Raw genomic sequence first — 13,640 nt, forward strand, 5'->3', positions numbered from 1 at the left:
TACTTTTGCACCTGGAAAATTGGAATTGTGCATAAACATTCAGCCCACCTAGTAGTATTTATCTGATTTTTTTCAGATCTCTGGGTTAAAACAGGGGGATCCAGGGGCCTAAAATTGAAAAAAGGGATATTTAGACCAAAAATCTCTTTTTCGGGATTTTCCCGCCTTAGATACACGATAGAGACACGTGAATGGTGCCGCCTGAAAGGCAGTTCTATTCTGTAGAGAATGATTGGCGGATTATAGTCCTAGGGTAAATAGAAATGTCTCAGGAAATTTTTTACCTGAGATCATGGTGTTTTGTGGTAATTTGAGGCATTGTGGGGATTCTTGATAAAATTTCTCCAGCCCTTAGTATTCAAGATAGAAACTTGAAATTTGGCACACACATTTAGTATACCAAGTACTATTTATAAGATGTTCTTGAGATCTCTACGTTCACACAGGGTCGTTCCAGAGGGGCCCAAAGTGTGAATTTTTTTCCCTCGAACTTTTCCCTTTGACATCACTTTTCCCTCTCCTGGTACACGGCATGAGCATGCAAGTGGTACCATTTGAAAGTCAGCTCTATTCTGAAGAGAATGAGGTATGGACCATGATCCTAGAATAAACAGTGACGATGCAGTAGCTGCTTGACTGAAAGTCTAAAAAATACCCCAAAAACCCCGGATCCCGAAAGGAACCGGAATTGTAATAATCTATGGTTTCCCGTTTCAATACTAACCACTATAAGGAAAAATTCAGGCAGTGAGAAATTGATTAGCATAGTTTTGTAACCTACAATAGTTTCGCAGTGTGAAACAAAATTCATTTGTTTATATTGTACTTTCTTGATATAAATGATCACACATTTTTATTCTGTGCCTCTATATTTGTCAATAGGAGAAAGAAAAGAGAGAGGGAGAGAGAAGAAGAAGAAAAAGAGGGACAAAATAATATACAAAGAGAAATAAATGCTTGCTGTTTTAAAAGCTATATACTCTCGATTTGTCTCTGTAAATACCACAAACGAGAAAAATCACCGACGCACATGAAATGAAATGATCATTTTGTAGTTTATTGAAAAGTTTTTCGGTCCATGGTTTCTCTTCTGTCAACTGTATCATCGCCACACTTTTGTTTTCCTTGTATCGTACAAAACGAATTACCTTAAAATACAATTTTAAAAAAAAGAACTCTTTCGTTATATGGCACATATACAAGTACACACACAATAGATATATTGTATGTAAATCTCATTATATTTCAGTAGTAATGTTCAATTAAAATGTACAGGCCACCACATCAAATTTTCTGGCTCGCACTTGTTTCAAAATTAATTCATACTTTACTCGTATTTATGAGGGAAATGTGGAAGAATTTATAACAGAAAGGACGTACTCGGATAACTTCACCTGAAGAAAATTCACCTCATGGAAGCCTTTCTGGGTTAGTAATATATATATACTATATATACTATACAATACTTTACAGTTAATGATGAAACGTACAAGCCTTTATCCTGCCGGAAGGTTCTTGAGGAAGGACTTCTGTACACGAGCCACCGTCCTGCCGGCAGGACGCACCTCTTCTATGGAAAAAATGTGAGTTTGTTCTTTCGGAAGGACGGAAGCCTTCCAGCAGTACGCATTTTAATATATCCAATAAAGTATACACGGTTATTCCAAAACACCAGGGCCGGATCAAGGAAGGCTACAGCTAGGCACGTAGTCAAGGGGAATCCGGAGGGTCCAGACCCCCCTTCGAGACCAGAAATGAAAAAAAACCAGGAAGGATGAAAAATGAAATGAGAAAAAGAAGGATCGCGTTAAAAATTTAAAAAATCAGGAAGCTTTTGGTTACTTTTTCTTATGAGGAGACTTGTATTACTTGAAATACATGGTGGTGAGGTGAGCGAGATATAATGAAAGAGTTAGGGAATTTTAAATTTCTAGAAAAGTTACGGAATTCTCAGAATTTCTGCTACTAGTCAGGGGGATTTCAAGGGAGATTTCAAGCTCCCGAAAGTATAGTACCGTTGTGTAACAACGTGGACTTTTTTTTATCATTAATTTTCGTCATCGCATCCTTGCAATATCAATATCATTTCAAAAACAATTTTCTACTGCTCCTTTAACCTGTCATTGGAACAGACAGTAGTTGACGGAATAATAAAAACAAAAAAATGTATGGAAAAAAAAGTTATGCTAACATATGATTCAACAGAGAAAGGAATGCAGATGTTGTAAAATATTTTACAAGACATTATTGAGTATGTACTTTTTATAATAATGAATATTTACTTTTTATAATAGTTGGGGTCATAATGAAGGAAAATTGTTATATTTGAATGAACAGAGGAAGGATGTAAATATTTTAAAATCTTTTTTAGCACTCTTTTTTTTTAATTTTACTCGAGATTTTCCATAGTTTGTTATTAAAATACTTACCCACATATCCTCATTTTATTGTCCTAACAAACCAACATATTTTGATAGTAAAGAAGTTTAGATTGATCGAGCTCCTGGGCATTCAGAATGTCATGTCAACCTCCCTCCCCCCCCCCCCCCGAATTCCTGGCTGAACGAACCAATATATGTTCCAGTAAAATAGTTTAGAATGATCGATCGAATGATCGATGTTGTGATGACCACAGTATCTCATGTCACGGACCCCATCCCTTCACGAAATCTTGGCTACGTGCCTGCTACAGCCCCGGCATCCAGGTGGACAGTGCCCTCCACTCTGATCAAAATCTCAATTGGTTATCTAAAAAGAATCATGAAGATACAATCATAATCATAAAATAAAATATGACCAAAAATATTCCCTTAACTTTCCTACTGTATTTTCACAGAAATGTATTACATAAAGTCAGCAGCGGCCACATATTTTTTCTAGCCCCGGTCCTCCAGATAGGTTAATCCAGCCCTGCAAAACACCTTTCTGTTTCCCAATTATCATCGTAATTGACTCTACTCCACACATTATTGTTATTTGGTGGATCAAAATAAGGAACGTAAACGTACACACGATCACCTTTAGAAAACATCTCTCCATTACTGAACTAGCACTCGTACCACCATTTCAATAATATTCTCATCATCCGTGTCTCCTTTAGCCTAGCCGGCATAAGTGTGGGACGTAAAACTAGAGTTGATGCTCATTCCACAAGGAAAACTTTCTGTCCTGCTGGATGTACCCAAAGTATTCTAATTTATAGAAAAACAGGGCAGAACTTTTAGGACTTACTTCCTGCAGGAAAGACGTTGTACGTTCTAACGTAAGATTAAGAATAATTAGAAATACTTATGGAACATTCGATAGTTTCAGATTCACTTCTAATAAAATTGTTCGGATTCATTACACCCTTCAATAAAATAAGTTTCTTCTTCATGCTATATCTTGGGTTGTCAATAAAACTTTTATAAAACATAAAAATAATTGTCTATATAATTTTCAGAAAGATTATCTGGAACACAATTGCCTACCAATAAATTACTCTTATTAATTTTTAGACGATAAATAATTTATTTCATATTGAAAGATCTTTAATGAAATATAAATAAAATATCCTGACCTCTATTTAAGAAAATAATAACATATAAACAATAGCACTCCGTCAATAAAGTGTCCCTTATTTTTATATAACAAGAACAGTTAATTCCGACCAAATTTTCAAATAGCCCTCAATTTCTAGTACAAATCCACAATGCAGCATTCAAATTGAGAGTTTCTTTGTATTAGCTACTAAATATAGTTTTCAGCTGATAACTTGTGAAAGGAGATAAATCGTGCTTTTCATTTGTAAATTATTATCGATTAGACCAGTGTTCTGTAACCGCTATTCCGCGCACACAGTGTGCCGTAGCAAAATGAAAGGCGTGGTTGGAATTTTTATCTATACTGAGAAATAAATTGTCAATTTTTTAATACAGCATTATTTTATGCCAATTTGTTTCATATGCTTGTGCAGCATTTTATTCTATACCGTTTTTTTCTCTATACAGTAGTTTCTTGCTCTGTGCATACTGCTATAGTATGCGTTTTGGAAAAAAAACTATTCTGGTACCTAATTATAAAGTAAGGGTCAAGAAACCACAAAATAGGTGAAGCTTCGTAAATGGTACTTGCAAAGAAATGATAAAAGGGATATCGGATTTAGCTACTATTGAAACTTAATTTTGTACTCTATATTTGTGTGAAGTGAGATTTTCGAACTCTCACTGGAATTAAAATTTATATGGAGCTTAAGTCCATTGAACTTATCTACCATAATAAATTTTAATTCATGTTCATAAACTCTAAATAAATGTACAATTTGATTTGATTAATAATATAAGTTGATTACAATAGGCGCTTATGTTAATACTGTCGTATAATATGTATCTGATGGGAATAACGTTTTGGTGTACCGTTTTGAGTCATGTATAATAATAAATGCCATGCTGCAAGTATAAAAAGGTTACGGAACTCTGGGTTAGATCATCATTGCACCCAAATCCACATTTGCGTGCGACTTTTTTTTTTTTAATCTTTGAAAAATGACCTGACAAATAAGCTACCACTAAGGCCTACCGCTCACTGGCAACATTTTGTCGGGCAACTATCTTGTTGCTCTGGCTAAATGCATTGAGTCTTATGGGAGTCCGCTCACTGAGGCGACAGCGACAGAAAAGTTGCCGAGGTGTCGCCAAGCAGGGCGACAGCAGGGCAACAGCTCGGCGACGGAACAGTTGCGCAACATCTAAAAATGCATTGAGTCTTATGGGAGTCCGCTCACTGAGGCGACGGCGACAGAAAAGTTGCCGAGGTACCTCCAAATAGAAAGGTAAAAAATAAATGTTTTCTACAAGTTTTTTTTCACGTAACTGTTCGTTCCGTGTGTAGTGCGTGAAAAGAAGTGTTCGCAATGGAAACATACATTCTTTGATTAGTGACTAGCATGTCTTTAGTGATAAAGACTATGAAAAATTAATTGAGGATATAGAGTAGCGTTTCCTAACCTTTTTCAACTTGCGGCACACTACCGGTGTAACTTGAATTCTCGCGGCACAGTCATAGATATTATTATTATTATTATTATTATTATTATTATTATTATTATTATTATTATTATTATTATTATTATTATTATTATTATTATTATTATTATTTGCAAGTATAAAATACCACAGTATTTCTTTTCTGTGATTACTGATCTCCTTCTCACAGAGATGAAAGCTCGATCACTGGTTTTCCCCTATGCTAATTCATTATGATGACTTTTTTTTTTAATTCTAATTTTAAAATAGCAAAGAATTGCAATGAAATATAGGACTCAGATTTTTAAAAAATATGCTTTCTTTTTCGAAAACTGTATCCAACCTTTCACTAAGAACGGAGATCACTAAATAACGAACCAACAAACAAATGTCTTATACTTTTAACTTTGTTGTTTTTACCAAAATCGGTGCATATGCAATCACACAGCTTGCGATACTTCAAAGTCAGATCATACCTGTTGAATAAACTGTTGTTCTGTCATTCACGTGCGAATGAGTGTTCTACGAACGTTCACTTGACGCGTACCGTACAAGTGATTCCATTTCTCGGTGTTAGTATGACTCTCAATTGAAGCGTAACACAGCAGCTAACCGTGGAAATGTGTACGAGCCGAAATACTGTCTGCCACATAGTAATAGATGTAGAATAATATATTACAATTACAGAAATTTTTTCCATGGTAGAAATTCATAGTAATCTGAAATACAAAAATATACATTTTTTCGTATGTCTTGCAATTTGGTTGCTATAGAATTAATAATTTTGTTTTGATTTCCTCGCAGCACACCAGTGTGCCGCGGCACACCGGTTGGGAAACGCTGATATAAAGAAACGCTCAGCGTTAAAGAAAAAGTTATGGAAGGAAGTGTGTTTCGCTGTTATAAGAAACTAGAATGAGCTTTTCAGCCAAGAAAAAAAACACAGGTAGGTACATTTTTCGATAATGACATATCGCTGTCATACTACACACCACTACTTTCATTAATTTCCCACAACTAGAAAAAAAATACAGATAAAATTATCATTTTCAAGTTTCTTTCCATTTCAAATATAAAAAAGAAAAAAAACTGTACTGTATAAAAATGGCCGATTTTAAAACGTGAAGAATACGCGGGAAGAACGAAGAAAGCCAATTTTTATTTTATGGCTATACATGTAAGATTGAGAATACAGTTACTGTACAGTGTTGTCGGATTGCCGCTTTTGTTAGTTTTGTTCTGTTAGTTATTTCCAGTCGTTTTATATTTTCGTTATTCTTGTTATCTTTTGATTCAAATAATTGTTCTCGTTTGTATTAGCTTACACAATGCCGTTATTTTTGTCACTTATTGACGTTCAGGGACGTCATTTAGGGAGGGCAGGAGGTGCAATTGCTCCCCGAGAGTTTGAGGAATACATATACTTTAATCAATTGTCTACTAATAGACTATACTAGTACAAAACGTGAAAATCTTATGACGGTGGTGCTCTTGCCCCCTAAAGTGAAGACTGAAATAACACCCCTGTTGAGGCTACCTTCGAAAGTTTATTTAAATTTATTTATTTAACCATTGGAATGGGCGGTAGTTTTTTTTTTTATGTCCGAAACCAGCGATTATGTGAACTGTTCCGGTTGCCGATTATGTAAATTGTGATATCAAATGCTCGGCAACTTTTCTGTTGCCATCGCCAGTGAGCGAGGGTATGGCAACAAAACTGTTTTGTCTCCGTGAAGTTGCTGACTGCAGGCAACAGCGACAAGATAGTTGCGCAACTGTTTTGTCGCCAGTGAGCGGTAGGCCTAAAGACTTTTCGAAAAGGGAATTTTTCTTATACTATAATGTAAACTTCTTAATGAAATATTTAAAAATTAATTATAAACAAAATCTTCAGAGGAGAAAATTACAAATTTCGAATTTCATCTTCCACTAATTTCCCCTTTATTTTGGGAATTAGAAACTTTTTCAAACCATCGTAAGTGCAGAAGCAAAACATATACAAGATACAGAAGAGAACTCGACACATAAAATATTGTAAGAAACTTTCTGCTAACACCAAATATAAACCAGTTGAGAATGCTCCAAGAGCATTACCAGAACGAACTTAAAAAGAATGGAGAGATAGAGCGGGAGGATAACAATCACATGTAAAATTAAAAATAAATGTAACAATAAAGCTTTTGTCCACACCTCCTTCTATTTCTCACAAAAATTTCCAAAATCTCATCTCTCTATGACTTATGGTTCCTGAGAAAAGGTTCATCAAATCTCCCGAAATTCGAACTTTCTTGGCCAATATCTGGAGAACGGTGGCCAGTTTGACAGTAGCCAGTTGTCCAGTGGCCACTGGTTACTATTTAGTACTAAAGTGTTCACATTCTCTTAGGTATTAATCTACACCAATAGATCTCTCTATGACTTACGACACCCGAGATATGAATCCTTAAATCTCCCGAAATCTTAAGTATTTTTTGTCCAATATGTCGGGAACGGTAAGTCATAGAGAGATGATGTTGGTGTTGATCATGGTGGTATGTAAGAATATGGTAAACATTTTTGTACCAATATTTGCTGGTGGCCACTGGCCACAGGCGAAACTAGTGGGCCACCGGTTACTATTTTGTAGCAAAATGTTCACTATTCTCTTAGGTATTGATCAACACCAACATCATCTCTCTATGACTTATGGTTTCAGAGATATGAATAATTAAACCTCCGGAAGTTTACCATTTAGGCCAATATCTCGGAAACGGTAAGAGTGACGCAAAAAAATTCCATCACTTTCTCAGATAGGTTTTGACGCTCTATGGAATGGAGGGCTCAAATTTAAAAAAAAAAAAAAAAAAATCGCAAATAATAGAAAGACGGACAGTCAGATAGACACACAGACATAGAGAATTCAATAACAAACTTTTTATAACAAGAGATATACAGAAAATACAATAATGATATCACCAATTTATATTTATATTTACTAAATTTTCAAAAACATAGATATCTTCAAAAAGAATAGGAGAGACAAAATAATGAATTCTGAAATTTGCTAAAGATAAATTGTAAATAGTCATTACAAATGGTGTCCTACAGGTTGGTAATCACTGTGCTGTTAATAAATGCATACCTTGAAATGGATTTTCTAGTGGTATTCCGTGTGCAATTTAACGGTAGAGTATTGTGAATGGTACCATGTTGTTCCTTATAAGGTAGGGAATGAGAAAAGTGATGGTGGACATGTAAGACCCGCGACTGGGAGGGGGAGGGGAGAGAGATGAGTCATCGTTCCCTCAACCCCTTACAACTTCTAATCATTCGATTTTATTTATTTTTTTTTTTTTTAAGACAAGTCTAAATACGTTCTACACATTATGTTATGAGCACCTTTTACGTAAATGTAGCCGTTTTGGTTGAAATTTAAAAGAAAATTCCTAAGAAAAAATTTTTCATTTGACAAAATTATACTTTTTGTATTATTTATTTATGCCAAATACCTAAATTTATAAAAGGAGCATGAAATACGAAAAAAAAAATTATTTTTAAAATCGTTGGTACATAAAGCGTAAAGAAAAGTACAGTATACAAAATCTAATATTTTACTCAAGAGAAGCAATTAATATTTTTTAATTATCATTACACTTATTACTACAATTTATTATGTTATGTGATCCATATTAATATTAATTCCGTAGATTTTCATACATGTTTCGAAAATATGTTTTAATTATCATGGAATAAGTACTCCAGTCATATGAATTCTTATTATATTCATTTACTGAAAAGTAAAGGGCATTCTTCTTCTGATGTGAATCTACACGTTAGTCATCGGGACACTTCCAGAATCTGAAGTTGTTCTTCTTACTCAAATCTTCATAACATTAATTCTTCTTAATATTTTAATATACGGTACACTACACTACGACATCATATTCAGAATGCACTAAGAAAAACAAGAAATAGTTGAAAAGGGACAAAGGAAACACAAACACTTCCTGATTTTCGTTCCTTCACGTCACAGGGAGTTTACGCTCTTCAACCTATCGGCAGCAGATCGAAAGGTGGACAGACTGGTTCACGAAAGAATAGAATAAGAATTCACATAACAAAGGTTTTCCCTTAATCGAGTTATGTCAGTTCCTTCTTACTTCATGAAAGTTTATTATTCTTCGCATGATTCTAATAACAGATTCCATACCTCCATAGTCCGCTTCGAGGTACCCATCTCATAACCATGATTCAAGTTCATCGCTGCGAGAAGCTCCTTAGGTCCACAAGGAATATCACACATCATTGGCTCGTATTGCCCTTTCTCATTAACAGTCCAACCCCAGTCAGCCACTGTACGTAGTTCAGGATTCGGAATATGTCCTTTACGTCATATTAGGGCTTGAAACTGTGCTGTTTTTATGGCCGGACGCAGAGTATCTTGTGTTGCAAGCATGCATGATCCATCGACTTCATTTTTAGTAAAACACCACCACCGCAATTTTTTCAGGGATGTTATCTTCAGTATTCTTAAGAATACAGAGTGTATAAATGCTTAAAGAATCGGAACTTTTCTTCGTTAAAAGTATCTGTTCTCAGTGATGACAAAAGGTCAAGTACTATTTCATCAGTGTCCATAAATGTATTTAAAAAAAAAAACTTCTTTTCGTTTTATCATAAAATAATCCGATGGTATCAGTCCCTGAGAGAGAATGCAATCCAATCAAAGCATCAGCTCGTTTGTGATCTAACGCTTGATATACCACACGACCAGAAATCTCAATGTGTTTTAACTCCTGACATAACTTTTCTCATTCCAAAATGATACCATCAACAATACTCTACCATTAAATTGCACACGAGATGACAAAAGTGACAATTAAAAAACTGACTATCATTTTAATGGGTTAAGAGAAGGCGGAATAGCTACTCGATGTTGTCAATTGTCTGTAAGCTCGGACACCAAGCCAACAGAGGCTAACATCTATAATCACACAATGAAAGAAAATGGAACAATACAGTACTTTACTTTAAAGAAGCACACTGTCCAATTGGGCAGTGTAAAATACCTGTACACCATTGTAAATGTACACTATCATATAGTAAGTTCAATATATTTAATTTGAAGTAAATTCTGTTAAGATGTCTAATCACTGCGAAATTAAAATGCCGCTAATTTTACAGTAATTATGTGATATCTTCAAATAGATAAAAGATAATCGAAATGTGGAACAAGACCTTATTTTGCATGAGGTACCGTTATCACGAGTCACCTAGTAGCTTTCCGTTTGCAGCCATTTAGAAACGCGAAAATAAGTGCCGATTTTCTAAATGGCTGGAAATCGACAGCAGATAAGTGAGTCGTGATAACGATATCTCATGTAAAATAATATTGTCTAGGGCGCTCTTGTTTCATATTTCGATTATCTTCTATCTATTTGAAGATATCACATAATTACTGTCAAATTAGCGGTATTTTAACTTCGCCATGATGGAAAATCTTAAACTGAAACGGCGGCTCCAAATTTGGTCTGTCGCTTCTTCCTAAATACCGTAAGGTCTGTAAAACCGAGGAATGAATGTACTTTTTTTTGTCATGTTGCTTCTTGCACCAACACGAAAATTGGAACATGTTCTATTTTCATTACTAATACTATTATTAAATTTAGAATCACGACGACATTCGGGAACATATAACAAGAAAGAAATGTCTAGAGAGAAAATAAACGTTACCCGTACCAGAAGAAAAACTTTCTTTTTTCCCTTGTATTGTCGATGGAAAAGTATGTAGAAAATTGAAAATACGAATAACGTATAAGTGAGTGAAGCCAAAAGACGGAAAGAAAGAAAGAAAAGAAGTGGAATTATAGCACACAGAGCGGAAAAAAAAGAATGAGAAAGAGGGAATTGGAAGAATATATTCCTTGTGAGAAGAGGGCTAGAAAAGGAGAGAACAGATTACTGCGGCCGACCGCTTCTATTCGCCTTCAGATTATCTATCGATATGAGCGAATTGATCTTGCCGAAGATATACGGTCTACTCAACGAGTTCGTGCTTTGAGGTTTTGCTTTTGTCCCGTTTGCACAAGAAACTCCAGACGACAAAGTAGAAAAAAAGAATAAAAAAAAGAATATAAAGAAAAAATTCGGGAAAATACACAGAGGAAAGAAGAAAAGAAAGAAAGAAAACATGTGAAAGATTGAAGCAAGGAATAAACCCATTTTGGCGACAAATATATGAGATTGATGGAACGCAATTTCTGAAGAAGTGATTTGATCAGCAGTTGCGATGTTGGGTTTGACAGAACGTGTTCCTTTCCCTCCCCCCATTTTTTTCAGTTTAACTTTGATGCGAAAGTAATTCTTTAACAAAGCATGTTAAAGACATGTATTTTTCTCTTCTTTTCTACTCAGAAAAATAATGTATAGGGGATTTCCATACTATGTAAGGACAGTGGTGTATTTACGATTTTGTTTCGGGAGGGGAGGGGGCTTTGCTAACTTTCGGGAGTGGCTTTGCTAACTTTCGTGGGAGGCTTTGCCTGAAAATGCGAGAATTCTGCAACATATTTAATTTACTTTACTATAGTAAGTAAGATTTTGGGAAGGCTTAAGCCCGGAAGCCCCCCCTTAAATATGCCACTGGTAAGGAGTATAATGTGCTGAAGTTTATACTTTTCTGCACTTTTCTAAGTTTGTTTAGTTCTATGTATGTAGTGTCTAGTACTTCAGAGTTATGTTTATTAGTGGTATATTGTAAATTAACAAAATCAATCATACTTACAATAAATTGGACTGTTTGAATCACTTTTAAAAACAGATTAATTAAATCTCATTCATTTTTTTTAACTCGGCTTCACAAAACTGTTTATCCTGTGTGTACATTCTCAGAGAAAGTATATATCTATGTAAATCAGTATATTCACCTTATCATTGTAAATTAGCCAATAAATGAAAGACTAGTGTTCCTTCCTTACTACATGACATTCTTTTCCAATTGCAAGAGTTTCTTGGTTGGGAGAACGCCAGTGTCAATGTCCTTTTGCTACAAAGCTATTGGAGACACGTTCCCATATGGCAGTCGTCGTAGATCTTTCGTACCAGTGGCAACGAACAAGAAAACAGCCTGACTCATTCGATACAATTCTACTTGAAGCCACTCGGATTAGAGGCGACGAGGTTCAACGCTACAGAAACAATCCAAAAAATAGTATCCAGATCACCAATCAGTAAGTGACAAGAATCTACTACGCCCCTGGAAGTTTTGACGGGATAATGATCTAAACGTCAATTCCTTTTGGTTCCTTCAGTTTTCAGGCAGGAAGTGGGAAACGCAGAGAGCAGTGTATTCATCATTCTAGACGACAACAATATGTACAGAGACAAGCAATATTTGAGGCTAATGCTCATTCTCTTTATTTCAGTTAATCTCTTCTTCTCGCCCTCTTTTACCTTCCACCAAAGCTAGTCATGATTTTGTCAATTCTAATTAACCGAATTATATTTATGTTAAAGCATAATTCTTTTATCATATAAGTTCCCTGTGACTCATCAGGTTTCATCCCCATTTACACCCCTTTGTTTAAGATTTTATAGTTATTGAGTAAAGAGTTAAAATGTAATATGTGAGTTATTAGAACTGATGGTCTCACCGGCACAGTACCTCGGATTTTCTCCTGAAGGCGGAGGAGTAAAGTCTATCAAGTGAGTATTGGCTATAAATTTCAACTTAAAAACAAATCTAACAATTGTCTTCAAAATATAGTAATATGGAAGAAAACGTTTAGCAACATGTAACCAATCTCACTTCCCTGCATTTATTGAACATCGCTCGCTCTTTATATATATATATATAATATTATATTGCATTGATTTGATATAAGTCCATACACATTATTAAGAATGTGTATATCTCACAGTTAGGAGTAGTCATGTGTTAGTTTTATTAGAAGAAAAATAGGAACAAACACAATCTCCAAGTTAACTCTATGTCTTTTATATATACAATACATAAGCAAACAAACAATCTGTTCAAAGAGAATTACCAATTAGTCATTGGCATCAAATAACGCTCTTTTAGCGCCATAAAGATACCTTTTTGCCTTGATTTTCTCAACAACTTTGGTTTTCTGTTTATTATACATTATGGCACTGTCCTTATGAGTGAGAAAGAAAACAAATATCGAAAACAGGAGAAGAAAAAGAAAGAAACAAAATATGTGATTCAGAGATCCCAAATCCAAGCATGGACAGCGAAGAGTACTGTACAGCGGGTCTTACACTAGTTGTCTTTGCAAGGACAAACCGGAAGTTGCTTCATCTCCGGTTGGTCGTCGACAGACATTGCCAACATAATCCAACTCGTACGGTCGATTGTTGTTTTTTTTTTTTTTTCGTCGGCACTAAGCTTTCCCGTATTATTATCTCTGAGTTGTCGAATTTCACGTATTCACTTTCTTATCAATATATAGTCCTAGCACCAGAAAACTTTGGGTAGCATACATATTAAAAACAAGTGCTGCTGTAATAATAATAATAAAAAAAAACTTTCTTACATTGTAAACGCATTATACATGCTCGTATATGAATGTAAAGCGTTGGATACGCTTACTTAGGGACATTCCATTTCGTGGTCAGTCATGTCTCGAGTGGTTTTAC

The sequence above is a fragment of the Thermobia domestica genome, chromosome 10 (genome assembly GCF_964235325.1).
Source record: "Thermobia domestica chromosome 10, izTheDome1.hap1.1, whole genome shotgun sequence".
NCBI classification, from domain to species: domain Eukaryota; kingdom Metazoa; phylum Arthropoda; class Insecta; order Zygentoma; family Lepismatidae; genus Thermobia; species Thermobia domestica.